Raw genomic sequence first — 13,091 nt, 5'->3', positions numbered from 1 at the left:
ATCTCGATACAGAATGCTGATAAATTCTTTTGAAACTTTAATTATAATTGCTTATTGTACATGCGATTTAGAAGTTTTATAACAAAACAAGTGATATTTTATGAGGCTGTAAAATGGGTAATATTTGCCTATAATATCTGTCAAATAACTAATTTACACTGATAAATAGTAAACTTACACGTATGTTTTTAACGCGAAACATAATCTTTTTCCTGTTCCTTATTAACAGCTGCTACGCAGACGCAAACGTAGACAATATAAATGGTGGGAAATGAGGAATTATACTGCTTAAGCAGTTCAGTCATAATTTCCAACTGATTTTCATTATCCTTGGTGTTAATTCTTTAACTGGAACCAAGACAATGTTAGATATCTTATCGCACGTAAATGTTCTTTAAGCAGTACGCAGTTATGTACGCATGTACATGAGCGAGAATACAAAGTAATCTTTCTTTGGATTATTGGAAAAGTGTTTCTAGAAATATTATAACTTGGCAGAAATGTTAATAAAACTCATAAAAATGTATATACTCCGAGAGGAAAATTTAATAACGGCGAAACACGCTCTAATAGAATACTGTCATTGAAAATTTAATCTTCTCGATCTTAGAAAAGAATTAAAGCATTTATATATTAATAATACATTTCAGTAAAAATATATTTAATCGTGAATGGAATATTTTCGATTTTTTAAATAATTCTCAGTTACTTTGATATCGTCTGCTAAATATTTTCATATATTGTGTGTGCTTTTTGTTCAATATTTGAATATTAAACTGAAATTCTTTATTTATCCGTTATATTATAAAACGTTGTAATAGGTATAAGCCTCGGTACAATAAACGAATAGAATAGAAATACCAGATATTGGATTTTATTAGTAGATTGTTAGATGTTAAATTATTTCTTAGTATTATCCCTTTTCAACCATGACCATTTTAACGATACTAATCTATAAATAATAATAATTATTATATATGTATTATATATATATAATTTGTAAATAAATTTCTATTTTTTGTTCAAGGTGTGCTTTATATTTTATTGCAGCTAAGTATTTATTTTTGTATTTATATATATCTTATCTTAACTAATTTATATGCATTTGTAATGTTGCCTTAACAAAATGTATCTTCAGAAAACAAGGAAAGATACATTGTTGGAAAATGTTAAAAGAATTAATTTTTTTAAACATATAACAACGTTTTCTATAAAGGGATGTCTGATATGTATTGGTATAACAATTCCGTTATTAATTTGTTACTATTTTATATTTGAAATGTACCTATCTAATAACATTTTCGTATATAGTCTGATGTTAACTTAATATTTAACAAAATTATAATTTATTATTTTTCCTGATATAAATAATCCAAAAAGGAGTTCAATTATGCCATTAGACTATAAATTAACAATTACTATTATATAATAACTATTGATTAACAATTGTGTTCTAGATAAACTACTCTGGAGTTGAATATCAGAGTAAACTATCCTATAAATTAAAACAAGAAGTATATATACGATATAATTATTAAAAAATTAAAGTACTTTAAAATTAAAGTTAACTATATACACGTATTACATCACATTAATTGTACACGACTAATCTTTAGATTATTGATTTTTAATAACGCTTTTATCAAAGTTTTAGCACATGTAAAGTTATAGGGGGAATTAGAAAAATGATACGTTTGGAACATATAAAAGTTAATCTACTATAAATCGCTGATCGCCGAACTGAAAAGATTTGTCCTTTATCAAGTTGGAATCGAGATTTCTCGGATTTGTATCCAACGGTTAACTGAACCGTTTATCTCGCTAACACGTGACACGATCACACTGTTCGTTTCGGGTGAATGGGGGTTTTACTGGAATCCGAACTTATTTACGAACCATTGTAACGTTACAGAACGTGACTCCACTTCCGCCAGTACAGACTTACGTGAAATTCACGTTAGTAGAACGTATTATGATAATCGACTGGTTTTTTGTTCGAACGAATAGGATTCCAATGTTCGCTCTATTGCCTCACTTTGATTGTTCTTTTGGTTTTCGAAACTTTATGACTCTCATTCATCAAGTTACCTTAAAAAATTATCTGCCACGTGTACATATGTGCTTTATTTTTATAATTCGAATTCCAAAAGCTTTAACCTCTGCTAGTTCGGGTTTGATCACTACTGCCTCTACTAGAACACGAAATACTATGTAATGTACATGTTATATGTACAATGTTTATAGGAAAACTGCAATAAGAAAAACAACTTGTGTTTCAACTTGTACCCACCATGGTGTTGACTCTTATGCCAGAATATATGTACAATGTACATACGTGCACGTACATACATGTGTACGTTATTTTCATTTGTGAAACTTCCCTTACTCGAAAAGCTCGATAAAACAAAAAAATTTAACAGCTCGAAAATTTTAGCTTTTCCTTTGAAATTCGAGTTATTGAAATTCCACTGCGTTATATTTTTGTATTCTGCGTTCAGATTCTTTACTCGATGCTTTGTAAAAAGAATATATTTTCCATTCGTTTCGCTTATATTCTTTATTTAATTTTCCCATGTGTTGCAAATACGATTATCTACGTTCGTCAAAAAAGATTTCCTCGAAATTACTGTGCAAGAAATTCAAGAAGTAAATACAATTTACTATTCTAATTTATTACTGCCAGCTATTTTCGTACGATACGTTAAACTGGTTTTTATATAAGCAACTGACGGTTTCGTCAAAAGACTCAATACAAGTTCATACAACTTTATAATTGGGGAGAGAATGTGTATAATAGTACGATATACGTATAATAGTGACATACTTATTGAATATTCGTGAGAATTGGAACTCGTTTCGTTCGAGCCAAACGTCAAAGAAGTCCTTGTGCATTAACATTCTACGGTGTGTCTTTGGACTATTAAGAGGAGCCAAAAACCAGTCTTCTGATGCATTATTCCGTTAAGTGGTTGTCACAAATTCGACCTTAATTGTAGGAATGACAAATGGCACGCCTGTGTTCGGCGTGTTTTGTGTCTTCTCGGACGTCAGCGACATTACAAAGCGTTTCACGACGTTGCCAACAGACGTTCTATATTTGAGGACTAAGAGACTTAATTAAGAGGGACGGTAGTGCATACCTTCGATTTTTAAACGTGTCCATTAGCTTTATTCGATGTCGTTTATATTTACTTTCTTGTTACGAGAACCATCCAAATTATATACAACGAACATAATTCACATCAACGATAGGTAGAAATATCTCTTTTGTATTGAGTACAATTTCTGTTGTAGAAAGCAAACACTCTACGGCAATATGTCGTTATTATCATTAATATTATCATTATTTTCGTTGTTCAAATTATTAGTTTAGATTATATAAATAAATTTACAAATAATTTTTAAATATTTTTTAATTAAAGAAAAGAAATTTAAATAAATAATAAAAAGTTAATAAAGGGAATAGAGAAATTCAACACGAAAGGAAGAGAGAAAGAGAGGAAGAATAAATGTTATATACGACAAGTAAAAATACAAGTTACGAAAAGTTTATTCCAACCTAAAGTAGATTTAATATACGTACATATAGTCGTAATAGACTATAGACTATGTCTACATACATATAACAAATTTATTTCATTTTTATTTTTATTTTCGTTTTCCTTTCTATATCTATCTTACATTTTCTGAAATATTCGTAACTACCGTTAAACATTACATGCACGGTAAAGTTTGTAATAAACCTTGAAAAGCCTTAATTAGAGGAGAAATGGAAGTGTAACGTAAGCCGTAGTGGTTCGCCTTTGTCATCGAGCAAACGAGATGGGATGAATTCCGAAATCTCAGTGTCTTTGACATTCTGCCGCAACGGAAACAAACTGCAACTGAGAGCAGTGTTAGGCGTGCAACCGAGTTGAAATTAAGTTAGAAAACGCGCCTAAGTGCGGGGTAGACGCGTGGAAGATCAAAGGAACCGCATGAGTGACGGAAACCAGCTGCTAGACGATGTTCCCGACTCTCCAGATTTATACACCCATTTTCTTCCTTTCTGATGCTTCTCAAAGCACCGTTTTTCTGGCTTCTATCCTCCTTTCTATTACAGCTTACTTAGCGTCATTAAGATTATCTGTTGCTCGTTTTGCTGCATTTTTTATATGACTAAATGTGCGACTATTAAGAAAATAAAATATTACCCATTTCACACTAGGAAAGTGATGTTTTTATACCATTATGAAAGAACGAAATCAACTAGCAGTCCGACTTAATATTTATATTCACTATTTTTCTTTCTAATAACTACAAACAGTACCATGCAATTATAACGTATCTTCTTACAGCGGACATTAACGGGTATCCCTTTTCCGGATAAATTCCACAAAACTTATTAAATAGTGATTAATGAGCTGTAGTGATTAATGCAACATATATTAACTCACACCAAAGTTATAATAAGGAATATGATTTTTTCCCGAATTATATTCGCAATATTAGAAGCCTTAAATTTAAGACAAAAGTTATGTAAAAAGTAGCTTTCCTTTGTCGAAGTATTCATTTAGTTCATTCTTTCGCTCAGCGTCGAGTATAAGCTTGAATCTGTCCAGTTGTTTTATGGTAACATTTATAACACGGCCATTTAGATTTGAATCTTTTAAACTATCATACAATTGGGCACTATACATTATACATATTAATCTGCAGCCGCGTTTTTCGTTTTATCGCTCCTTTGTCCTATGACTGGTAATTTACCTTTTTTCATGAGTTTTAACATGAAAGGAAATAATCCTAAAAGTCAAAGAAATGAATGTAAATAAATATAGCGAACGCTTTTATTTTAGGATCGGTAAAGCTTGGTACACTTTGGTACACTTTCGCAAATATTTACCGAAAGTATAACATTTATATAAATTCTAATATTATAAAAAATACGAATACTTTTTATATCTGCCTTATATCTCACTTCGAAATGAAGAATTTAATTCTATAGACAAAATCTAATACGCTCTAGTAAATATTTCTCCATATAAAATTTATTATTCGAAACTTATCAAGGAATAACTCGAGTGACTTCGTCAATAGTGTCAATATTCGGTAGAATAATGAGTAAATAATTTTAAAAAATGATTTGGGCCATCTATAAGTGAATCACACTGTTGTTAGAACTGTAGCTACCACATGAAGTGCGTGTATAGATGGTTGTTTAGGATTACAACACACAGAGATAACCACGGGCATGAGATACATAATGCAGCAGGTATTGTAAACCATACCACGCCCTCCTGCATACAATACGCTCTACCGATGCATTCTATTGTTGTCTTTTGGAATAAACTCAGTCAGCCACCACCTCCCTGAGGCTCTATATTATCTTCATGCGCGTAATACATATTGCATCCACGAGTCTCTCTTAGCCTGCCATTTTACTTGGTATGTTTGACAGAAGAATTTTCGAAATGACTGTGTTAACTTTGTTCTGATGTGTTCTCTTCCAAATTCACTGCTATAAATATAATATCACCTTAAAAATATTTTCAGAATTATGCACAGAAAATTCTCTTGATGCGAAGGATCATTCGCTGTTTGTTGTTGATATAGGATCTATAACATTCCTTAAAGATATTACTAATTTTACAATGCAATGTATTTGCTCGATATCAATCCTACGAAAATAACGTCCCCTTTATTCCAGCAAAGGAGCTTTCCCATTAGGGAACAGGTTGTGTCTTTCTACTTGACAGGTAAAGAAAAGACAGGATGACATAAGTCATGACAGCGGGAAGTGGCAGGCAAGGTATAATATTCGAAATCCGGCATCCAAGTATAGATCCTAGTTTCGTCGTAGGAAGTAAGAGCCCCTCGGGGAGATGTAATCCGTGATAAGCCTCGATTTGGTTGGTAGTTGCTAACAACTGCGGCATCTGTTAATCACTGGCACGTTTGGCAATGCATCTTCAACGTACTTTAAATGCTGATGAGTGGGATGATTCTTTGGCAGTTTTCCAGCAATATGTCATGTCAGTTTAAATAGAAAATTTTAGACACGTCAATTTTCCTTGTCATTTACTCGATTTAAATGTTAAAATACTTTAAAGTATGAAAATATGTAGCTATACGTATATTTTTAGATACGTTTCAAAGACTCGTAAATATCGGGTGGAGGGAATATAACAAAGATCGATCTAGAATGGCGGTCATGTTAAAGTCAGTTTGAAAAAGGAATAAATTCACCTGCTCGAAGCGGCAGGCGTGCGATGATACCATCGTCGAATGCCTGAATCACGGTATCGCGTCCGATAAAGTCGACGAAGCGGAGTGTACGAGTGGACTGTCACGCGATGTCGTATTCACGTCGCATATACGACGTTCCGCGCTAACTGGAACGAACGTTCCGGACGTCCCTGTTCGAAAGCCGCTGCGTCGTTTTCCAGTTCGTCGGCGCGTTTATGCATCCGCGTCCCACTGCGCGTGTCAGTACCAGTATTTCAAGCCGAACCATGTCCCCAAGACTTATAATTTACGAACGAGTTGAGTGAAGCGCACAGAAGTGCACAGCGCTCAACCTCTGGCGTTGATTTTGGCTTTGGCGTGTTCGCTCGTTTGCCAGAGCGTATAACGAAGCGAAATGGACGTTCCACGTGCTTCGAGCTACACATAGGAAAGGTGTTAGGATCTTGTAGAAAGATCGTGATTGTATGCGCGTTCGAAATCCAGCTATAGTCCAGCAACAGCAACAGGAACAGGAACAGCAACAGCAGCGGCGGCAGCAGCAGCAGTTCTGAAAGCGATGGTGGTACACCGGTACACGTCCGTGTCCGCGTGCTAGCCGCAGCCGCGGTAGTGGCACGGCGCGGCGCGGCGTGGCTACGGTGCGGCTTACCATGGCGTGGCCGTGACTCGAGAAGTGCCGCGACGTGGAATCAGGGCCATGCTTATGCAGCCCGCCGCTTCTCGGCCTGCGTAACGTTATTTATCACGGCCGCCGTAGGCGCGCAGGCGGCAACTTTGTGCCGACCTCGCCGCTCGCAGCCAGAATCGCGATACAGCCGACCAGATATAATTTTATTATACCTGCGAAGTGAGCGCAGAGGGTAGTTTATCAGCAGTCGAGTGTACCGGTTTTCTATCTCCCTCCAATTCTTCCGCGTCTCTTTCTCCCTTTTTCTCTCCCCGCTCCTCTCCTTCTTACTCTTGTTTTCTCTTTTCGTATTCTCTCGCCTTTCACCCTTCCTACCCCAACCGTTCTGTTGTATCCCTGTCCTCTTTGCGCCTCCTTCTTCCGCTTCTATCTTTCTCTCTTTCTCTCTCTCTCTCCCCCTCTTTCTCTCCTTCCCCTTCCCGAACTTCTCTCTTTCACTTTCTCCGTTTCTCTTCTGCTCACGCCGCGTCGTTTTACAGTACGCCATGCCATACCACACCGCACCATACTACGCCACGCCACGCCACGCCGTGTCAGGGAATAATATAGTGCTGGCGGGCTCTAACGGCGGTAATGTATGGCCGACACTCCGGGCAAAAGGGTACGCCAACTCGGAGGACGCCAAGGGTGAACAGGCCGAGCCACTCTGTCACGCAGTTTTCACTGAGCGCCTCTTCTTCTTCCTTCTCCTCATCCTCCACTTCCACGTCGAGAGATTACCGCCTCCGATAATTACGACGTTTGCACCCACCGGGGCCGATTTGTCTTCCACGTTTGTGGAGGGGCTGCGATTCGATGTCGAGCGCCACGCTTACTGACATTCTTCGCTGTTTCTTCTTTCCTTTAACGAATCTCCGTTTACGAGTACAAACAGGACACGCGTCATTTCCAATATTTTTTCCACGACTTATTTGCATAGAAAGTATAATTTTTTAGCGATAACGATATTTATGAAAATTTATCTTGATCTAACTTTGCGACGCAATATTTTCAATATTACTTTTTTTTTACTAATACTTACGGTAACAGGAATTAGGAGAAAGTGTCGACGTGTAATTTGTAAATAATATGCAAACGCAGGTGAAAGATATTAAAAATATTAAAAAGAATCGTGCATGGAACTCAAAATAATTAACTTAGCAAGTACAAAATATAAAATGCTTATCTGCATGTGTGGTTGTAAAAGCTGCTGCTGCAGCATACAGTCGAAGCAGTAATAAAATCAATGTTTATCGTAAATGCGATATCCGCACAGCCTAAGATACATCAGGAATGTGTCAATTTAAATGCTTATCTACACCTTGCACGCCAGCTCGCGACTCCAATATCACGATATAATTAATTTCATAATACATATTCCTTGGCTTTGCTCCGCTTAATTGCTCACTGTTAGCGGCGAAGCGAGAGAGTCGACGAGGCGGTACCTAGATTCAAGGGAGTAAAGGGAGAAAAAGCGAGCGGAATAACGATGATGAGGACGGAAAGAGCAAAGAGAAAGAAAGAGGGAAAATAGGTGTAGAGAAGGGAAGAAGCGAAGCGGTGTTGCGTAGGTGGAAAGCAGTTAGCAGCCTCTCGGGTTCCGCTAAGCGTTTAGCGGTAAAACTAATTACCGCAGGAGTTTCAAGGAATGCGTCTAGTATAAAATGAACGCGATTGATATCAAGCGCGCTTCTGTGTAAGTATAATTCATTAGGATTTTCGAACGTGTAGTAGCACGTATAGATGCACTGGTCCCGAATGAAGTTCCCGATCCTCATGAAGAGGTAGCTGTAACGTCTGTACGTTTCCTCTAGGAAAAAGAGAAGGAGGAAAAAGAGAAAGAATCACAGCGGATCTTATTCGTAATTAAACTGACGCGAATGGGGCTAATAAATTTGTGCGAGAGCATAAAACAAGTCTTGTAACTCTATCGAGGTAATTGCGGCGACCACGCCTCGTTGCCGTGGGCTGCGGTTGGCTCTCTTACACCTTTTCGCATACCGCAATTTGATATGCTATACTACAAACCGCTGTAATATCTACGGTGTACCTTGTCAAAGCGTCAGGCCACGCCAGTATCGGCGTCAGCAGTTAGACAAGGAACAGGAACAAACAATTAACGAGACACCCGTTAACCCATAACGTGTCTATTCAATGCAAATGACTTACTAATGAAAGATAAATCTTACACAGCTATCGAGACGTGCACGAAGGTGAATATTAAAGCGTGTTATCTGCCGGTTCACGCGTTTCGCGAGAAACAATCCGTGGTTTTTCTTCTTTTGTAATATCTTTAAAATTTCCCCAGCTCAACGCAACGATAATCGCGGTCGCGCTTTGATCCTTCAAACGAGCATGGAGAACAACTATCGACAACTAACGCATCTGTGCATCGATGTTTCAAAGCATCGACAAAGGCAAGCGAATCGGGGCGGTACTTTGAAACAAGTGGATTTAAAAATCAATTCTGCCGGACGACCGTGCTTGGTAATATAACGACGTTATTAAACAGTACAAAGGAACTCGCGCCACACGAGCCATTAACGTCGAGTAGACTCGGATGGACTTCCGAGGGCGCTACAGTCGCTGATGTCGCCGAACACTGTTCATTCGGTGTTTATGTGTGTCCGTAAAACTCACCGTGTGGAATATACCAAGTCGGAGGAGCTAACCGGTTCCTGGAGTCAAGATGGCCGCTGTGAAAGTAGAAGGGTGAAGAAGAAGAGGGCAGTTAGGGAAGCAAGGAGGTAGGCAGCCAAGCAGCCAGCCGAGCAGCCAGGGTGGGCACAGAGCGATCATAACTCAGGTGGCCGCGGACAAGCAGCGCTTGTTCCGTGCATTCGGAACACGGAACACACACGAGTTCGCCGACATTCTGCACGACGTGCCTTCCATGGACGCCTGCAACACTGTTCTCTTCCCTTGTCTTCTCTTCTCTTCTCTTCTCTTCTCTTCTCGTCCCTTCTGTTCCCTTCTTCTCCCTTCTTTTCCCTTCTCTTCTCTTCTCTCTTCTTCCTTTTCTATTTAGCTTTTCGTCTTTATTTCTTTCTTGACCGATCGGTTTCTCTCCTACTTCTCTGTTTCCCTTTCTTCTTCTCTGGAGCATTTGGACGTTCGTGGCGCGGACGGTGGCAGCCGCGGCACGCCACACAATCCGGCAATCTTTCTTGCGTATACTCACGTGCAAAAGTTCACCGACAACTAGAAATTGAACACATTTTTTTCGTTCACGATCAAATATTCAACAAATTTTTTGTAATAATTTACTATATTACAATAATTCATACATTCCGTGGTTTATTTTCTATTGTTTCATCTCCTACCGTGGACTATCACCTTCGTGTAAGACGCTTACGTCTTGAAAATGCAACAACAGTAACTCCGAACCGAAACGAAGCGAACTGAAAACTACAAGAAGATACGATCAAGTTAAATTCTTGTAAATGTAAGTAGAAGTAATTCGAATGATTCTAACTTAGTGATATATTTCCTAGTGTATATTATCATGACCGTGAAGGATGAAAATATCATCAAGGAGATAAGCACTTATACCTATAGTAGAATTAATATTTTGTGTTGTGCCGATAGCGATATCATAAGATCATTACAAATAATGTCGCTAGAAACCAGGTTTTAATATAAGAAATACCAACTATCGAGCGTGTTAAAACTTTCATGTCACGATCGACCGCCTTATCACGAAAACTGTGTTACACATTCGATTTAACGCGGAGAAAGAGAAAAGTGAACGTCCGCTTTATGACATACCATTGTATATACGTGCATCAACGGGGCTTTGGTCGAGGTCGAAGATATAATGAACTTTTGTCAGCGATTGTACCAGGTCGCCCGAAGAAGAACTGGATACGTGGTCGCCAGGTCGTGTCCGTCCATCCGTCGCGCTACAAATGAAGACTTTAAATAATTTAGTCACCGGCTGTAAATCCCGTCGGGAAGCGACGTTAATCGATACATACCGCTGTGTACCGTGCCGTTATACAGCTTGGGAACATTTATGAATGCGCGCTATGAATCACGAGATAATAATATCGTACGTGTGTAAGCGTGTCTATGAATGCGTGTAAGTACGCTCGCGGATGCGCATCACCTTAAATCGCAGTCTTGCTTTGGTGTACGCCTTGAACAATTGTTGTGATATATATATATATATATATTTCTTCAAACCGTCTAAAAATCGCCTATCCATTTTGAAAATATTTAAAAAATACTGTTTGTTCATTTCTGATTAATTGCGCCAGTAAAAATATTTTTGTAATATTATTTATAATTTGAAATTATAAATTGTAAAACTAAATGCATTTGAACAAGATGAATAGTTCGATAATTGGATCGTTTAAAAATTTTAAGACTTGCCAGTCTTTTGTGCAATTAAGCTTTCAATCAATGTCGAGGAAATGATTTATTACGACGCAGATTGTTAGTGACAATGCAGAGATCAAATAATACCATCACTAAATTTGTACGGTTGATTATAAATCCTGAGTGTGAGAATGAGGACTTCAATTGGCACAATGTTTCTTCCACAAAGTTGTCATTCTTACTTATATTTTCTTCGAAATACGAAACACTACATTATTTAAATGTCTTTTGCGCAGTCTCCGTTTTTTGTCCTTGTGGATATATTTGATGAACATCTTTCTTCCATAGTTTAAGTTGCCAAGACGGATATTTCGTTTTATAAAAACAGCTAGTAACAGTTATTAATGAGTTCTATTAAGTTAACAGTTTTATTAATTCTATATATAGATCTTCGTATACTACTTTGCTAAATGTTGGCTTATTATAGATCCCCGTTCTGCTTAAGCATTTTGAATCTTAAATATTAATTTGATCTCGTGTATTTATTAATTAATCGATAAGTGATAAATTGCGTAACTAAGGTGACTAAAACGACCGGGAGAAGATTCTACAATTAGAGATAATGAAAATACGTTATTTGTTTTTGTATTATATTTCATGTGGTTCTGTATTGCATTCTACGTGGTTGATAATAACCATCCTTCCTTACAAAAATACGATATTCGAATAGTACACTTAAACGGATGTGAACTAATTTGAGTTGGTATCGCTTTTATTTAATAGTCTCATTATGAGCGTGATCGTCTTAGATTATCCGTGATCCGTTTTTGGGGCGGCTACGATGGATCGATTCATTCTCCGGGAACTCCACTAATAAATTACGATAATAGCATTAAGATAGATCGACGGATAGACGCGTAGGCGTGGAGACGTGGCGGCGGACAATATTTTAGCGTGCAGTAGCTTTATGACCAGAGGTTACGAGCCAGGAAGAGCCATAACGCCTCGTATCTCGTTGCTTCGTACCCCTACGTTCCTTACATTTGCGGGAAAGCTCAGCACGGGTGCCAATTCCTAGGAGCGTATCGGACCATAAACTGGGAACGTGATGTATGTTACCTTATACCCTCTTCTCCTGCAATCCTTCCAACATTGCTTTCACCCTAACGTTCCTCTTCTACGCTTATACTCGTCCAGCGCGTCCGCACTCTACACTCGTTACTCTTGACACGTGGTGCCATGAAATTCGTTGTATTTGCATTGATTTCTCGACAGGGACAAACCTACCTACAGAGTATCTCATGAATGCGGTTTCAATTATTTCAACGTTCCCAGTTCTTTAACCGCATGCTTGTTTCTAGTTTTCCGTACAGACAGTAGAATTCATATCCGCGTGACCAGGCACACTTTTAAAGGAATTTCTGATCGCGAGGCACGGACGATAAATTCAAAAGTAATTAAATTTAAATATTAAATATTGAATAAGTTTCACTTTATGGAAGTCGATGGATCCTCGTGAAAAGAGTGTCATTCGTTGGAGCATCAATAGAGGAACGTAACGACGCTAGTATTATTGCACGGAAACCGCAGAAAATTGGAGAAAAATAACTATTTTGGTGAATTTGTCGAAAATCTTGCTTTGTATGATTTTAAAATATGTCGTAAAGCTCAACATTTTGTACAATTTTTTCCTATACATATAATGGCAGTTGGCTTTAACTTCGGAGTTATACGTAAAAATATCTCACTGCTCGGCCTTAGCAGTTAGTATGTAGTAATATTAATCCGGCTCCATGAGGCCTTGCGAATCCCCTTATCTTTATTAATATAAACAATGTTGGCTGGCTGTCTCACGACGCGGTGCGCAGCCGGATTAACA

General features: G+C 37.8%; 1 long non-coding RNA gene across 1 annotated transcript; it reads right to left on the bottom strand.

Annotated features, from left to right (window-relative positions):
• Positions 1–6,171: 6,171 nt before the first annotated feature.
• Positions 6,172–11,022, bottom strand: LOC117165850 (uncharacterized). Its single transcript, XR_013057980.1, has 3 exons — positions 10,870–11,022; positions 10,661–10,794; positions 6,172–10,300 (listed from the first exon to the last, which is right to left on the bottom strand). It is a non-coding gene; the product is annotated as an uncharacterized LOC117165850 (long non-coding RNA).
• Positions 11,023–13,091: the final 2,069 nt, after the last annotated feature.

Source organism: Bombus vancouverensis, chromosome 3 (assembly GCF_051014615.1).
Source record: "Bombus vancouverensis nearcticus chromosome 3, iyBomVanc1_principal, whole genome shotgun sequence".
Lineage (NCBI taxonomy): Eukaryota > Metazoa > Arthropoda > Insecta > Hymenoptera > Apidae > Bombus > Bombus vancouverensis.
Note: the sequence above shows the minus strand (reverse complement) of the source record. Positions and strands in the feature narration are given on the sequence as shown.